Source organism: Lepus europaeus, chromosome 5, assembly GCF_033115175.1.
Source record: "Lepus europaeus isolate LE1 chromosome 5, mLepTim1.pri, whole genome shotgun sequence".
Lineage (NCBI taxonomy): Eukaryota > Metazoa > Chordata > Mammalia > Lagomorpha > Leporidae > Lepus > Lepus europaeus.
In genome coordinates this window covers 81719500-81737278 of record NC_084831.1, presented here as the reverse complement: position 1 = coordinate 81737278, position 17779 = coordinate 81719500, and positions in this window count along the sequence as shown.

Here is a 17779-nt window from a genome sequence, read left to right as displayed (position 1 = left end):
AATCCTCACCTCAGATACCAATGAGGAAGCTGAGTTTTAGAGAGGAAAAGGTAGCCTGATCACCACCATGCAGGTGAAAGTGGCAGAGCAGAGCTCAGATGAAAATTCAAATGTATGATGCCAAAGTTCAAACATTCGCATAAAATATCCCTCCCTCTGTTGGATTCTGTGAACCTCATCCTGATCTGGGTTCTTGTTTATTCTTCACTGGGAACGCTGCATTTATAGAAAAATAATTTAAAAAAAAAAACTAAAAAATCAAAGTTTACTTTTCTTCAGTGTGTATCAAAGGTTCACATTAACTACCTATTTTTCTTTTCTTTTCCACCCCAAAGTTTTTCTTTTTTATTATTTTAACCAGAACTTTTCAACCTTCTGTGATCTCTTTATAATTCCCTTTAGAATGCATAATTGTGCTCAATCAATTTGTTAGAGGCTTTTGAAGTGTTAAAAAAAACTACATTAAAATTATTTTCTTTCAGGTTTTATGTTAATGAACATAGGTCCTATTCAGAGCAAAGTCAGAGTGTCAAGGGAACTTTAGTTAAAGTTATTCATACATAAACTAAAAAAGGAAACATCTTTAGTAGAGGAAAAATACATTTAATGAGTAAGTACGGCACACAATTCCTCCTTTCAAAAATGTCAGTTCGTATTGAACCTCCATTCTAGATATCTTACAATTACTTTGTCAACAGAAGGTAGAGTAGTGATGGATGACGCGTTGGTTCTTGAAACCAAACTTTCTGTGAGTTACTTAGGCTGGAAGTAAGTGCTTTTACATTCCAGTCTTATTGATGATAGTGGTTTTATATTTATCACCCTGTCATTTCAGTTGACTGTATCAGCCTCTTCCCCGTAAGAATATGGACACTAATGGAGGTGTGTTCGGAGTGCCCTGAGGGTCACAGATTCATTCTGCGAACACCGTCGGGGCACCAACCGCTTGCCGTGGAGACTCGGAGGCAGCTTTACCCGTTTCAAAAAGGGATCAGCAAAGAGCGCCTTCAAAGGCCTTTGGCAATTGCGTCCTTATTGGCCGTCCTCTGACCATGACCCATCCTTGTGGCGCTGCACACAGAGGCTTTCGGCTCTCACTAATGGAGCCTTGCTATTTTGCAGGCTCGCCTGCTAGAGGAAGAATTCTACCAGGACCTTGGCAAGTCCGGGACCTGATTGCAACACTTTATTTATAAGAAATTCTGTCAAGAATCAATAATAGTCTGGGGTCTCAAGTTCTTTCTTTAATAATACTTTGATATGATTTGTCACAAGCTAGCCCAGAGTATCCACTGGATTTTATTACTTAGCTTGCAGCACAGTGTCTTATCTTTGAGTCATGAGATCAGCCATGGGGAGACCTTTAAAAAGCTATATTCTTTACTGTTTGGTTATTACAGAAAGTCTATATTACTCAATAATACCTTTTATAGGGTGTGCTGTCACATCTTCACACAGATGTTTAACCCCAATGTAGATATACTGGATGCCTGGAGGCCATTTTAGTGACATGGACATTGTTTTTCATGATTGGATGCCTGATGTATCAATAGCAGCAAAACCAGAAAACAAACAGAGCTGTGTGGGGGAAAAAAACAAAAAACAAAAATACACCGTAACAGAAAAATGTTGAGTTATTTTCCCAGCCCGACGTTTCTGGATCTCATACTAACCGTCCATTTTGACAGAGATTTTGTTTACGGTGCTGAGTGTTAGGTTTTTATTACCCGAAAGCAGCAGAAATTTGGAGAAGTCACTTTAGAAGGCTCGCCCGCGTGTGATCGGCTCCGTGGGTTTCGCAGTACATCTCAATAAACAAGGTCTGACTACAGCAGTTGCACACTGTACCGCGAGGGCTCTAACTGGGCTTTATCCCGCTCAGCCGTGGAATTCACAACGTACGGCTAAAGCCTGTGGTAGATGCCTGCCTCGCTCTATGTTGTATTTACAGAACTGTGTCTCGTCAGCCTAGAGTTGAGTCTCTCCAATCTGTTGTTCTTCTTTGGAGGAAAATAGTAGAAAATGTACTAATACTCGCTACAGACAAAACACACACATACATACCCACCGAAACACACACACACACACACATACACAGAATTTTAAAACGGTAATCACTTTGAATTTGAAAATAGAGGAAATGAGGGAGAAACATTCCTTGGAAAGTTATTATTTTAGATCTTTCATCTGTCTCCAAATTGGTACTAATTTTCAATGTAGATTTAAGAAAATTGTCGGTATGTGAGCAAACATTTTATTTGAAAAGTTTTCTGTTTTGCTCTTGCGACTGCTGCCGCGGCTGTTGCTGAAGGAGATTGTCCTTAGGAGGCCGCCTGGTGTCCCCGGGAGCTCTGGCTGGCGGAGCCCAGGTCCTCGGGAGGGGGTGAGCACGGCCGGGAGGACATCGGGCTGTTTTGCCTCGTGCAGCGTGAGCAGAGGAGGCAAAGCCAGGAGTCAGGGGTGGTCCCAGCCCAACCTGAGAACGTCTCTGTTCTCTCTCACCAGGCAGGCCTGCTCTCCAGCCTGCGGAGGACACGGCCCCTCTAGCTCTTGGGCTCTCCTCATCCTGGCTTTCCACTGAGGCAAGGCTGGATGGCTTCCGGGTCTGTGTTCCTGCACCACCTGGCTTACCCAACCCTGAGCAGTAGGCAGAGGGTCAAGTAACCTGCCCCGAAACTGGCCCCAGGACCCTGGGTCTGCCTGAAGACATTATCTAAGAGCAGGGGAAAGAAGTCTCCACTGGCCAGATTCCTCCTGTGCGTGCCAAAGTCTGGGCCTTCTGCGATGCAAATGACGAAATGACGAACGCGGTAGTCAGACCTTTATGAGCTGCTGTGCTAATACACGTGAGAGTGCAGGAACCAGCCTGCAACAGGAGGGCGGTCACACTCCAAAGTCATGCTTTTGCTAACAGAACCATGCCAGCTAATGATCAAACCGTGCCGCCAGCTGCTCAACTGTGACTTGCACTAGATTCTCCTAGGCCTGATGCTCTCCGGCCCACGCACCACAGCACCCATGCACGCTGCTTTTTTCCTCTCCCAATTCTACTGGCCTTCCAAGGCCTATTTTTTCATGAATCCTCTTTCAATTAACCTATTGAGGTTTGATTGTATGTTTTTAAGGTTTATTTATTTGATAGGCAGAGAGACACACAAAGAGAGAGAGAGATGGAGAGAGAGAGAGAGAGAGAGAGAGAGAGAGCGAGTTCCCATCAGCTGGTTTACTCCCAAATGTTCACAAGAGCCAGTAGCCAAGGATTCAATCCAGGTCTCCCACATGGGTGGCAGGGATCCAATGACTTGAGCCATCGATACTGCTTCTAGGGTCTGCATTAGTAGGAAACAGGAGTCAGGAGCTCGATCCTGGAATTGAACCCAGGTGCTCTGCGATGGACATGGGTATCTCAGGTGCTAGGCTACATACCTAGCCCAGGCTCTTCATAAAAAATAACCAAACCAAACCAAAACAAAAACCACAGAAACACCTCTAAACTTTTTACTTATTTTGAAATGACCCTATATTTGTATCCTATTTTAAGAGGTAATACAGAGATATCCTGAATACCCTTTGCACAGTTTTCGCCAGTTAAATTATTTCTGTCATCATAGTCCAACAACACAAAGAGAATATGGACATTATTACACTCCACCAAACGGACTCAGATTTTGCCAGCTTTACTTGCACTCCTATGTGTATGCCTGCAAGTGTGTGCTTAGTTTTATGCAAGTTTATCATATGTGTACATTTCTGTGATGGCATTACAATCCAGATACAAGAATGATCCCATCACAGGAATCCCTGTAACACCCACATATAGCTACAGCCACCTCTCTTTTCCTCTCCCCTGTTCCAACCCCTGAAATCACTAATCTGTTTTCTGTTTCTATAATTTTGCTCTTTCAAGAATGTTTTATATGTGAAGTCACACAGGATACTCACTTTTGAAATTTCTAGTCTTGACTGGAATATATTTTGTGTAAAATCATTCATTCAATACAAATATTCACTGATTATCCACAATATTCCAACTACTAGATGAGATATGTAGTTACAAAACTGAACCAAACTGGCCAGCATTTCTATGTCATGAAATTTGGTCTTTACCCATAGGGACATGTCTATACTGTTATCCTCATAGTGGATGACAGAGATCCCCGAGAATAGAGAACCCATCATACAACTCTGTTCTTTACACGGATAAGTTTTGGAAAGGCAGCACTTCACCAAGAGCTTGGCTAATGCAGAGATGCATCTCTAGAGGTCATCTGCCCCTTCTCCTATGAACCAATCTTTAACATATCCTTAACACATGTGAGGGATCTTACACTGAACAATGGCATGGGAAGCAATCTAACTATATTGGCTCCTGTTGCCATGCCTCCAATCCTTTTTTTTTTTTTTAAGATTATTTATTTGAAAGGTAGAATTACAGAGAGGCAGAGAGAGAAAGACAGGTTTTCCATCTGCTGGTTCACTCCCTAAGTGGTCACAACAGCCAGAGCTATGCCAATCCAAAGCCAGGAGTCAGGAGCTTCTTCCAGGTCTCCTACATGGGTACAGGGGCCCAAGGACTTGGGCCATCTTCTACTGCTTTCCCAGGCCATAGCAGAGAGCTGGATTGGAAGTGGAGTAGCTGGGACTTGAACCACCACCTATATGGGATGCCAGCCCTGCAGGTGGTGTCTTTACTCGCTACACCATAGCGCTGGCCCCGATGCCTCCAATCTTTGGCATGTGTCCTTCACAGACATCACTGCCAGTCCTAATGCCTTCTACTCAGTGTAAATTCAGTCTCTCTGCTTCCATTTGTTCTTGGCCTGAGCAACATAGGCTCACATCCTCCGGACAAAGACCTGCACATCAGGATAAAATAAGGGCCATTATTCTGTGAATGGCAGGATTGTCCCACTTCTGCCCCACGCTTGGCTACATCTGATGCAAGGTTTTCTTTGTGGATCACTGTTCAGTTTGTCTCCACTTGGACATGGGGTAAAAGAGCAAGTTGTTCCCCTCTTCTTAGCCATAAAGTGTTTTCTTAGGATCCAGAAAAAGATCTTATGATGGTTCCCTTAATATGATGCAGAAAGAGGGGAACAAAAACCTCAAAAGTCAATGACTTTAGGAAAGGTTGGTATAAAAACACAAACACTGGGGCCAGTGCTGTGGCGCAGCAGGTTAAAGCCACCCCCTGCGGTGCCAGCATCCCATACAGGCGCTGTTTGGGTCCTGGCTGCTCCTCTTCCCATCCAGTTCTCTGCTATGGTCTGTGAAAGCAGTAGAAGATGGCCCAAGTCTTGGGCCCCTGCATCCACTTGGGAGACTGAAGGAAGCTCCTGGCAATAGGTCATCAGAACATTTTGAACATTTGGGGGAAAAATAAGCTTCCACTATGGAAAGTGACTGTCATTATATTCCCATAGATTCCTACTGAGTTATAAACCAATGAGAGTGAATTCTCCTGTGGGCTTCCCAGTCAAAAGATTCTGTGAATACAGAATTGAATTTCCCAGATGTAATTGTTTAAATTGAATTATTTTCTTCTTGCCCAATTACACGTCTATTGTCTCTTTATTATATAACAATTGTTGACAAAGAATGGAAAGTTAAAAACCTCATTGAAGAACGTTATATTCAGTTTTCTGTGTAAGGGAACTTCTGGAAGCCCCAGGATACACAGTAAATCAATTCCAGAATATTACCATTGTCCTAACGGAGGCTCAGGAAGACTGCAGATTTTACCTCCCCACTTCCAGAATGTGGACTTGGCTGGATACTTGTTCAGTGACTCTAAAATGATAGACTGAATCTTTGCATCAAATGATACACTGGGAAGATGAGGCAGAAGTGTTCCATGGATTTGAAAGGATTCTTTTATTCAACATGTCATCTGCTCAAGGATTGAGGTGCTGGGGCTCAGACAAAACCAGCAAGTTTATTGGCAAAGTGAAGCATGTGGACCTTTTTGCCTGGCTATTGATGCATTAGCTAACCTTGCTTGCTGCCCAGTGTACATCTTTCCTGGATTTTGCACTTTAGTAATCACAACGTCATTGGGATGAAATGGTCTACGGTGGGCAGTGAAATATTTTTATGACTACTAGCACACAAAGCAAATTTTAGTATAACAAAATGGATTTAACCCATGCTTCATTTAAGCTAGATTTCAGAAGAAACTCAGCTCCCAATGGGCCACATCATCCCTACATGACACATTTCACTCTCTGTCCATATTCAGGGAAGGCAGTACAGAACCCATCAGGAGATGTACGGTTCTATGGTAAGCAATCGGCTTGGACTTCACAGGTTGCATTGATATGCTCCTTTTGATAGGATTGGAAAGGAATAAACCATCTCTATCATCATGGGGAGATGAACCCTTTTGTCAGCCCACGTAATTCATAAGTCAGAATTGTTTTTTTGCAATTTACAAAGAGTGCAATGAAGAAATGAATTATGAAATTAATGAATTACTTTGTTCCTATAATTTTTGGAAGGGTTTGGGGGAGTTAAAATTTCTAGACTAATAAGCAAAAATAGAAAGCAGACTGAGATATTTTTAGCAGATTCTTTCACTTATGACTTAGAAGAAAATAACTGTAGCATTCCAGAAAATTATTAAAGACTTAGTAGGAAAAGTAAAACATTTTTAATGTTCAATTTATCATAATTTTGTCTTAGAAGGAATTTAATATATCTGCCAAGTCCTCAAGGGAAGATATTGAGAACAATGGCATACTTATAATAGATGTAGAATTTAGTGAGGCTATTCCCAATTTAGACAGAAACTAAGTGCGTTTTTAAGAATGGAACAAACACCAATCTTAACTGGTATTAATGTAGACAATCTGAATGAAGTTTTCTGAACAAGTACCCTATGTGGAGTATGTAGGGGCAGGGAGAGGAGCAGGAGGAAGGAGGGGGATGATGATGATCCAGCAAATAGTTTCAGAATGCCTGCCAGGAAGGGGGAAACAAGCCTAGGAGAATCATGTAGAATCCATTAAAATAGAATAGCAGAGCATTTTCTACCAGAGATACAATTTTAAGTGCCAAATTATTCGTTTTCACTCTAAACAATTGTAGGCGAGTCAGAATTCACCACCAGATTTTTGGTGGGTGCATTCTTTATGCCTATGATAAACATCCTGTATTTCTAGCTTCCTTGTCAAATAATTGATCATGACTAACCTGATTGAATTTTAAATCTTTTTAAAAGTTATCATGCTTTTTGTATACAAACACTGTACTAAGTACTTCATACACATTTCATCTTTCTAATATTCAAATGAAGACAATATTATTGTCACATCCAATTTGTTTTTAAAATTTGTAACAAAAAGATAGAAAGAGACTAAGTCCGTGCCATATATAAGACTGGCAGACTACATCTATTTCAGCCACAGTGCCAGCCACATTGTATCACAGTCTGATATAATAACCTATTAAGATTCCAAGGACAAAGGGAATTGGGACAAGCAAGCTTATTTGCTAGTCAATTTGAGTGTAATAACTCATTTAATTCTTATACTTAGATATTATATCCCCATGTTACAGTTGAGAGAAAGTCCCCAAGAAGTTAACTTCAGTGATGAGGTCTCTAGAATTCAGAAGGTTTGTCTGACGTCATACAGCTGGTGAGTTAATGGTCAATCACAAGTCTCCCGGGTTCCACATACAATTGTTTTAGTTGTACTATACAGTTTCAGGATATAAAACAAAAGTTTAAAGGACCCTGTCTATTCATAATTGGCTGACTACTCGAGTTTTTGGGGAAGGGAGAGTAAATAGGTAGATCCATCATTGCCTATGAAGAAATCTGGTACTCACTACTTATTGAATGAAGTATGATATATTCCTTTTTACTAGTTCTATTACATATCACAGATGGGTATACTCAACCTCTAATAGTACTATAGAACTTTCCTTTTTGTGTTTTTTTCTTAAATAATTATTTTATTTATTTGAAAGACAGAGTTACAGAGAGAGGTAGAGCCAAAGAGAGGGAGAAAGGTCTTCCATTCCGCTGGTTCACTCCCCAAATGACCTCAACAGCCAGAGCTGAGCTGATCCGAAGCCAGGAGCCAGGAGCTTCCTTCAGTCTCCCAAGTGGGTGCAGGGACCCAAGACTTGGGCCATCTTCTACTGCTTTCACAGACCATAACAGAGAACTGGATGGGAAGAGGAGCAGCCAGGACCCAAACAGCGCCCTGATGCTGGTGCTGCAGGGGGTGGTTTAACCTGCTGCGCCACAGCACTGACCCCAGTGTTTGTGTTTTTATACAAAATAAAATGACACTGAAATAACATAGCTCCTATACGGAGTGCTCAGAGATAGTAGGCACAGAAGAAAATTACTATGGGTTGGAATAGCAAGAGATTAAGAGACATTTTTAATAAAATAATGAATATTGAAATGTTCCTCCCCTGTCCACATATCAGCTTTACTCCTGTGCCCAACTCCAGAGGCTGGCAGCCAAGGGAAATTGGAAGCTAGTTTTCCAGAGCAATTGAATCACTCCATATTTGCAGATACCAATAGCTGTGTGGACCACCCTTTTGCGATACAGAGAATCCCTTCAGTCCATAGTTGCTCTAAGATTCATGGTTTGCCAGCATCTCTTTACTGCCTAATTATGAAACGTGAGCTAAGAATTATCAGACACTTTAATAAACAAATAAAAGAACAGAATTGATAGGAAATCTGGACAATGGAAATAGTTCACCTTCAGACAGAGAAAGAGAAGATATTTCACCAATGAATCAACACCATAATGCTATGAAAAATGGAACAATCTGAGAAAAATGGAGTGTTCTTAACATTTAACACATGATAGAAATATTTTGATAAAAGTGTTAAAAGATGCAGTCAAAAAAAAACAATCCCAGAATGAACAAAAATATGAAGAGATGAACATAAGAACCAAAAAAGGAGATGAAATTATTTTTGAAATATTTGTTTATTAAGAAGAGTCCTCCATACATAATAGTTCAATGGAACAAAGTAAATCAAGAGAAAATTTTGGAACAGTAGAAACAGATACGGCATTAAACTTCTAGACTACAATATTGCAAGCTAGAAAAGAGTAAAGTGATAACTTAAGTTCTAAGAGGAAAATATTTATAAATTCACTTTTTCTTTGAATGCTGCTGGATGATGTGCTTCAACAAAATGTGATTGTAAAACAGCAGACCTAGTAATAGAGAGAAGATAGCACAATTCCCAAGATGATTCAAAGGGGAACAAAGAAGGCAGTTACTATGTAGTTAGCCTGGGAGTAGTATGGATTGAAACTAGATTAGAACTCCAGGAATTTTGATGAGAAAATATATGTTTTATACATAGAAAGTGAGGTTTTATTTATTTGAAATGCAGAGAGAGTGAGAGGCAGACAGACAGAAATCTTTCATCTGCTGGTTCACTCTCCTAGTGCCTGCAATAACCAGTGCTAAGCCAGGGTAAAGCCAGGAATATGGGTCCCTCACACTGATGTCAGGGACCCAGTGACTTGAACCATCCCTTGCTGCTTTCTAGGGTGTTCACCAATAGGAAGCTGGAATTAGATGTAAGCCTGGATTCAAAACTAAGCACTCTGATATAGGATGTGGGCACCCCAAGTACGATGCAAAATCCCTGATCCCAGATATATTACTTAGTAGATTTAACTGGGTGGGAAATTATATTAAGAGACACATTTTGGAGCATGAATCCATAATTAGAGATTAAAAGAAGCCATGCAAATAAAGAAATGATACAATTATTAATTTTAGAAATTAAGAAGTTGTACAGGAAGTAAATCAGAAAAGGTCAACTATTGGCTTCTCAAAGAAACATATCCATTATATAACCAAGAATGTTATCCAAGTGGATTTAATTCCAACTTGATAAAACTATCTCAATGACTGGGAGAAGGGCCAAAGAGACTATATTCAACCTGTGTGTGTGTGTATGTGTGTATGTGTGTGTGTAAAAGAGATGAAATCTTTAAAATTTAAAATAGATCAACTGATAATGTTTAAAATTGGTAAATCAAAATACAGTTGCACAGTAGTAGATCCAGCGAAAAGTGTTGAGAAGGTGGTTGCTCTTGGACAGGATGTGAGCTGGACAGCAAGAAGAGGGACTAGTTGTTATTTTATTATTTACAGAAATATATTAGGGATTTTAGCAGTGGTTAACTTTTTATTTTTTATACTTTTTAAAGATTATTTATTTGATGGGCAGAGTTAGAGAGAGAGGGAGAGAGAGAGAGATCTTCCATCTGCTGGTTCATTCCCCAAATGGCCACATGACTGGAGTTAGGCTGAGCTGAAGCCAGGAACCCGGAGCTTCCTTAGGGTCTCCCATGTGGGCACAGGGGCCTAAGCACTTTGGCTATCTTCCACCGCTTTGCCAGGTCATTAGCAGGGAGCTTGATCAGAAGTAGAGCAGCTGGACTAGAACAGGGACCCATATGGGATGCTGGTGGTGCAGGCAGAAGCCCAACCCAGCGTCAGCCCCAGTGGTTAACTTTTTAAACTATGAGAACACTTCAAAAAGTTCATGGATAATGAAATTAAAAAAAAAAAATCCATTTTGGTGCAAACATGTTTGAAACCTGTGAGTAGTTTTTCAGACTACTCATTTTCCAAGAACTTTATGAAGACCTCTTTTATGTACTAACATTGCTTTGCTTTGTAAAATGTTTGTACAAATTCCCCATCGATGCCACTTGACACCTTGAATCATTCAGGCTCCGACTGATCTTTGCCATGCCTCCTCTCTTTGTCCCTAAATCATTCCTTTAGTAATCTAGAAGTGGCCTAAATCAGTAATATGCACACTTCCAGTTCCTAGAAAGTTAGAATTTATTCTCCTTGTGCCGCTTCTTTTTCAATTCTGAGCACAGCAAGGACATGTTACATAACTCGGAGCTTCAACAGACACCTGGAAATCAGGCTGCATGTACTGCTCAGATGAGACCAGACATGAAGAGATTGGTAGTGACAAGTGTTGTCACTTCTCTCTCTGACAGCAGGCAAGTGGCAAGCTGGATATACAAGGTCTGATATCATGCTCTCAAGATGGAAAAAAATAAAAAGGCAAGTGAAAAATAACATTTCAGGAAGCGCTATCTGGGAAAATAATGGCAAATTACACATGATTTAGCTTTGCTCTTAGCTTTTATAAAGACCCAAGAACTATGAACTGAGCAGTTGAGCCCTAATTAAGTCTCCTCTTGATCAGCTGTGTTGCATGCCCAATTCTCTGCCCGTGTTTCCAAAAGACCTCCCATGATCCTCTAATTCAACTGCTCTCTTTCCTGCCTGGCTGTTTTTTTTTTTTTTTTAATTCCCCATCTTTTTCTCCATGAGTAAAAGGAGGTTAATGTGAGTCATTAAGAATTAAAAAAAAAACAATTACACAATGAAAAAATAGTCCAAATGAATTTTAATTAGAGCCTAATTTAATGGGATTTGAACCCAGCACACCGGAAATAGATAGCAGTAACTTTAACCGTTAAATCACATGGCCTTTGATTAAACTCAATGGGAATTTAGAGAGATTATTTGGGCTGATTGAAGATACCATGTCTTTTTTTTTCCCATTAATGCCAGAGAAATATATTGAAGAACTAAAATATTACTAATAAAAACAAATGTGAAAGTTGTAAATTTCAAACAATGGAAGGCCCATATGTCATACCTGAATTTCCAAATGTGTGCGTGACATTTCATTAAGCTTAAGGCTGAAGCCACATCGCATTATGTCTGACCTCTTTAAAAAAGGAACCTAAATATTTCCACATTTTGTCATCCTTTGGAATCTAACAGTCAGTCGTAAGGCAGCGAATCTGAAAGGGTCTGTGCCGAGCCTAGAGGAAGCCCCATGTAGCATTCTGGTGGTCTGGCATTCCCAGTCACCTCACTGCCTTGTGGGGGGCTATCTTTCATCCACAAAGTGGGAACAGTGAAACATCCCAATTTGGATGGAAGACTATGAAGTTGATAAATTAAAATCAATACCTATATCAAACCTTTCCAAGAATTCTAAAACATTAAGAGTGAGTCACAACTCCTGAAAAGATCTGAAAACATTCTCTGGGAAATGAAGCGATTCCACATTGAACCACTAGGCTGGATGGAGATACCCCTTCAGTTTCACCAGTGTGCTATCAGCCACTGGAGGGAGCCAATAGGACTCTCACTGTGTAGCTGAATAGGATGAGCTGGTAGAGAAAGATAATTTTAAAATGGCATGTAAGGATGACAGCATTTGAACAAAATCCCTTTTATTTATTTATGCCAAAATCTGTGTAAATGTAAAATGCCATCTCTATCATGCTTTATTTATGGTGTGCCTTTTTCTTTTGAAAAAAAAAAAAAAAGGAGGAAAGAAAAAGAAGCATGTTGGCTAAAATCTGTCCTCAGACTGAGCCCCGTTCCCAGTGGCCGGTCAGTGCCACGGAGTGCCAAGACCAAAATGCAACCTGGACACTCACCCAACCTGCTGTGGGCACGCTCCCCGACTCTTCTTGCCTGTTCTAATCTGGGGCAGGTCTTAAAAGGCGTTGCTTGTCATTTAGTGTAGCTAGAAATCATGACCGTGCCTCTCTGTGAATAGAGGGATGTGCAATATGTAAAATTCCTAAAGACAATTTTATTTATAGCTGTTGCAAACAATGTTTATACAAAGTTTATTAAATATGTCACCCACATTGATTTATCCCAACCAATCTCTTCAATCACTAATATTTATGTGATGGGTTCAGTTGCAACAATTATTTTATATGCTGTAGAGTATGTTATAACTAGGGATTCACCCTGGCAATTATATGAAAGATAAAATGCTTCCTGAAGACCTGAGGGCAGACCAGGAAGTATATTATTGGGCACAAGGTGGTTTCAACGGAATGCCACAGCACTAAATTTAGAGCAAGAAATGTGTAGCCTCTTATACTTAAAAATTCAAGCTAGTTCCGCATCCTTTCTGGAGCTGTCTTAATCCCGGGAAGGAAGTATGCTCTTCTGGACAGTTCCTTCCTGTGTTCAAACTCTGGGTCTGAAATGCTTTCCTTGCCATCTCGACACTTCTGTCTACTCTTGCTGCTCAGCAGCAATTTTCTAGTGCCCAAAGTGGGCAGGGGAGTGCACTTGGTATTTCCAAACACCTACAAAGGAAACTAGACACATGTTACCCACAAGGAATTGGCATCTGATGTGAATGGCCGAGGCATTGTTCACAAAGAAACCAGAATTTTCTAAAGAGCCTAAGGTAGCCATTGAAACTATAAGCTGACAAACTCAAAGAAATAAAGAAAAAAGGTACTTAAATCCACAATTGAATGCAACTTCTTCTGTTTCCTAAGAAAGACTAAATAGCCTTTTGTTTGGCAAAATTAACTTGACAGACAGCACTTTGCTTCTGAGAGGAAGGCCTCTGGGCACAGTAGGAAAGTGGAAGTAAAATAAAGAGGTGGCTAAACTGTTCTGCAAAAGAAGTTAACCGTGCTTTGAGGCTGAAGTTCAATGTGGAAATGAAGGGAAAGGGAAGAGAGGCGGTGGTAAACAAGGAGGAGTGGAAGGTGATTACTGAGAAATATTGTGTGCTGCTAAGTCCAGAGATTGACCTTTAAGCACAGCCATGTGCAACACTCAGTTGAAAATGTTTTGCTCTCTTGTAATGCAAACACCTTGCCTTGTTCCCAGGTCAACATTTTAGGAAGTGGAGAATCTAAACTGAAGCAAATGACTTCAGAAAAGCACATCATGATGGTTGGTAAACTGAAATAATTTGGTCAAGTCGGGAGTGAAGAATGAGAGGTAGGCAGGAGAGTTTTACTCGCCATCACCGTGACTGCAAGAATCTCTGGAGAGACTGGGAGGAAGCTTCTGTGAGAACTGAGGGCTCCCCTTAAAGTAATTTAAATCTCAGGGCACCAATTGAATCCCCCTGAGCTAACCAGGCACTGAGTCTGTTTGTCTAGTACTTAGATGTCAGCCTGGTTCTTCTCTTTTAAATCCATTCTATCACGTTCTCTTTTTGCTTCAAAACATTTATCTCTATGCCAAGAGATATTTTCCCCCCACAAACTAAATCCTCCTCATAAAATGTCATTGGAATCCATTTTTAGATTACTTAATTTTGTAGCCTCTTCCAATGACTAACAGTTTAGACAATGGAAATAGTTGGGACCTTGAATTTGGGAATTGTGGTCCTTTGTAAAACCAATCACCTTCAAAGAGAATCTATTGAACCTATCAAAGTTTTGTCTCCATGTCTTCTTAGGAAAGCAATTACTCATGAGCTACATAAATCAATCAATTAATTAACAATTTATCAAGTGAACCTGGCACCAGGTGCAAGCTGAACAAGAAAGCCAAGAAAGGCCTGTATCTATTGGGAATTTGCATCTTCATAGAGGAGAGAAGTGAATTACACTCACAGAAGGAGAGCTGTCAGAAACAGTATGGGGTGATTCTGATCTTCTCCATCCAATTTATCATTTGTTGCACAGCAGAGATTTGACTTCAACTTGATTGTAGGAATTTGGGCTTTACGTTATGTGGACCTAAAGCAGAGTTATCTATGAGGGAAATTCCATAATATTGGAGAAATTAGAGCCCCTTATTGCAGCTGCAAAAGGGAAGGCTGCAACCTTAATCTTAAGTTGCTATCCAGAAAAAGAAATATAACCAATTTAAGGGCTTCATAATTTTACATGGTATAATGCTATAATATCCTTTTATACTCTTCCTATGGGAATCTTGGTTTACAACTCTTGACAAAGAATACTCAATCAATAGAGCCCCACAGGGCCAAATAAGGGATAAAGTTGCTGACGGAATAAGATTCCCCCATTTTCTGGGCCCTGTGGGACCCTGATGACAGAGCGTCTGGGGTTTACCTTAGATAGCCCCTCCAATTTCGAGTTCCATCAGATTGCCAACCTGCATTACTATCTGATTGCCATGATTCCTTCCTACATTCCTTGATCATGGTAGAATTTTCCTGGAATTATATATCGTAAGCTGTGATAGCATGCAATGACTTCCAGATGCCTTGACCATGATGGTCTACTGCGTCAGGAATTATCACAGATTATCTTCCCTTTGATTTGTCACAGTTTTGCATGGAGCTTATTACCAGTAGAAATATTAACCTAGCCCTCTATAGCTGCCTATGTATGTGCTTTTTAGACAATGTTGCCAAAAGAGTAATCAGTCATTGTTTTTACTAACATAGACATGATGGGTGATATCTGCCCGACTTCCAGAAAAGATAAAGAACTCTAGCCCTTCTGATACGCATCCTGTCTTAACCAAGGAACAAATGCCTGGAGAATTCCCATTCTTAACGTTAACAAGATGCAAAGGCAAGCCAAGTGTACATATACTGTCAGCAATACACTGCACAGGACTGAGCGGCACTTCTCTATGTGCATCCACCTTGGCCTTTCTGTCTGCTGCCACACTTGCGGTCTTGGAGACTATACCACAGGCCCATACAAACCAATTGTTCATGTGATTCCCTTTCTGAGCCACTGCAGATGTCCCTTTCTGTAACAATTTAATTAACACTTTAAAATAATGATGCATTAATTAATGCCAAATTACAATGAAAATCCTGGAGAACTGCACTTTATATCAACATTAATGCAAAATGAGTTCCTCCTGGATAATTTTTCTTACAATGAATACAAAAAGAGATAATACTAATTAGGCCATCAATTTAAATTTACCATAATTTCAATCCATGTCATTTATCTGTTCCCAAGCAAAAAACAGTTGTGGTCTCCCATACATTTGTGCAGCAATGGGATGTCTGCTGAACAGACCTGGGTCAATGTTAGGGTATTGTGAGATGAACTTGAATTTTGTAATTTGTATTGCAGTTATTGAAAGTGGGGTCTCTCTCTCTCTCTCTCTCTCTCTCTCTCTGTGTGTGTGTGTGTGTGTGAGAGAGAGAGAGAGAGAGAGAGAGATTTTAAAAGAAAAATGCCATGACTTGAATATACTAAAATACTCAATCTTCGAACATGCGTGGCCCGAATCATCATGCTCCATCTGTCAGGTTACATAACTTGTTTTATTATGTAGCATCTACAGGGTCACAAGCAGACCTCCATCGCATCTCCCTTTCCCACATTGACGTGATCTGGACCTGTTACAGTTCCTTTGCATTGCTTCTGATGACGAGATGCTCCTTTCAGCATGAGCAAAAGAGAAGGTCTTACAGGTTCATTTTTTAATTTTTTAATTTTTATTTTTTTATTTTTGACAGGCAGAGTGGACAGTGAGAGAGACAGAGAGAAAGGTCTTCCTTTGCCGTTGGTTCACCCTCCAATGGCCGCCGCGGTAGCGCGCTGCGGCCGGCGCACCGCGCTGTTCCGATGGCAGGAGCCAGGTGCTTCTCCTGGTCTCCCATGGGGTGCAGGGCCCAAGCACTTGGGCCATCCTCCACTGCCCTCCCGGGCCACAGCAGAGAGCTGGCCTGGAAGAGGGGCAACCGGGACAGAATCTGGCACCCCGACTGGGACTAGAACCTGGTGTGCCGGCGCCGCAAGGCGGAGGATTAGCCTAGTGAGCCGCGGCGCCGGCCTTACAGGTTCATTTTACAAATTTTTTTGAAAAAAAAAAAATGTGATGGAGATTCCTCTTCACAATTTTCTTTCTTTCTTTCCATACTTGCTTTTATGTTGAGACATGCTTAGTAGATAGAATATTCGGGATCTTCACAACTCTAAGTAAAACACCCCTGCCTAAATATTTTCACAAAATCTTAAGTATTTTGTTCTTACAGAAGTCTTTTAATGGTAATAGAGCACAGTGGGGCACATTCCTTCAGGGCTTAGACTTAAATTATACCATCTTTTTTGACATGTAACCCAAAGATGGTGGGGATCTTACTTCTCATATTCAGGAATCCTTTGCCAAAATGTCCTGAAAAGCACATGTAATAAAATGGTCAGTTACAGCACTTAAGTGGATATGGAAATTTGCCAATGAAACAAAGAATCTTCCAGCCGCAAGAACCTCTGAGCTTAACAAAGATAACGAGAGTATGGTCATGCCCAGGCACCTCTAGGGCATTTCCTGGAGATGTTGTTGTTCCTCTTAGCAATTTGGATCATCAACATATCTTGAAGCCCCTTTACCTCTAGCATTAAATGACAAGAAAAATTGAGCTCTTTATACTATAGTTTTCACATGTTCTAAATCAGCCATGGAAATTTCTGCTTGCCCAGGTGTTCTTGAAGAAAGTAGGCAATGGGCCTAAATGAAGTCTGGCAGAAAGAAATTAATTTTAAAAAATCAATAAGCTCTGCCTTTGTTTTTATTCAGCTTTAGAGGAGTACATATCAGTGACATTTATCTTGGACGGTGTCTCCATGCCTGAAATAACAAGAGCATGGCAGAGTGGATCAGGTGGCATGGGTCATCCATTCCACCTCCCCAGCCTGGTTGACTGCCAAGAAGTAGATAATGAAGATAGCTGAAAACTTGATCTTGTGGCCCTATTTGGTATCGTATAGTCATCCTTCAACCATGTGTATCGACAGAGGCATCAGATTTATGCCATTCAACATGTGTGCTAAGGCTGCACCTATAGTGTTCATGAAGATGGTAAAAACAGTAAACTAGGTCATCATATCTGGTGTTATGCTATGTGCGTGAAACTTCCTGAGGAAATAACATAAATTAAATTGTACTTATTTATTGTGTAGCTCATGGCCTCAAGTTAAGTTTGTTGAAGGGTTTTGTCTTTTCTCCTTTCCACTCTACATTTACATAGTCT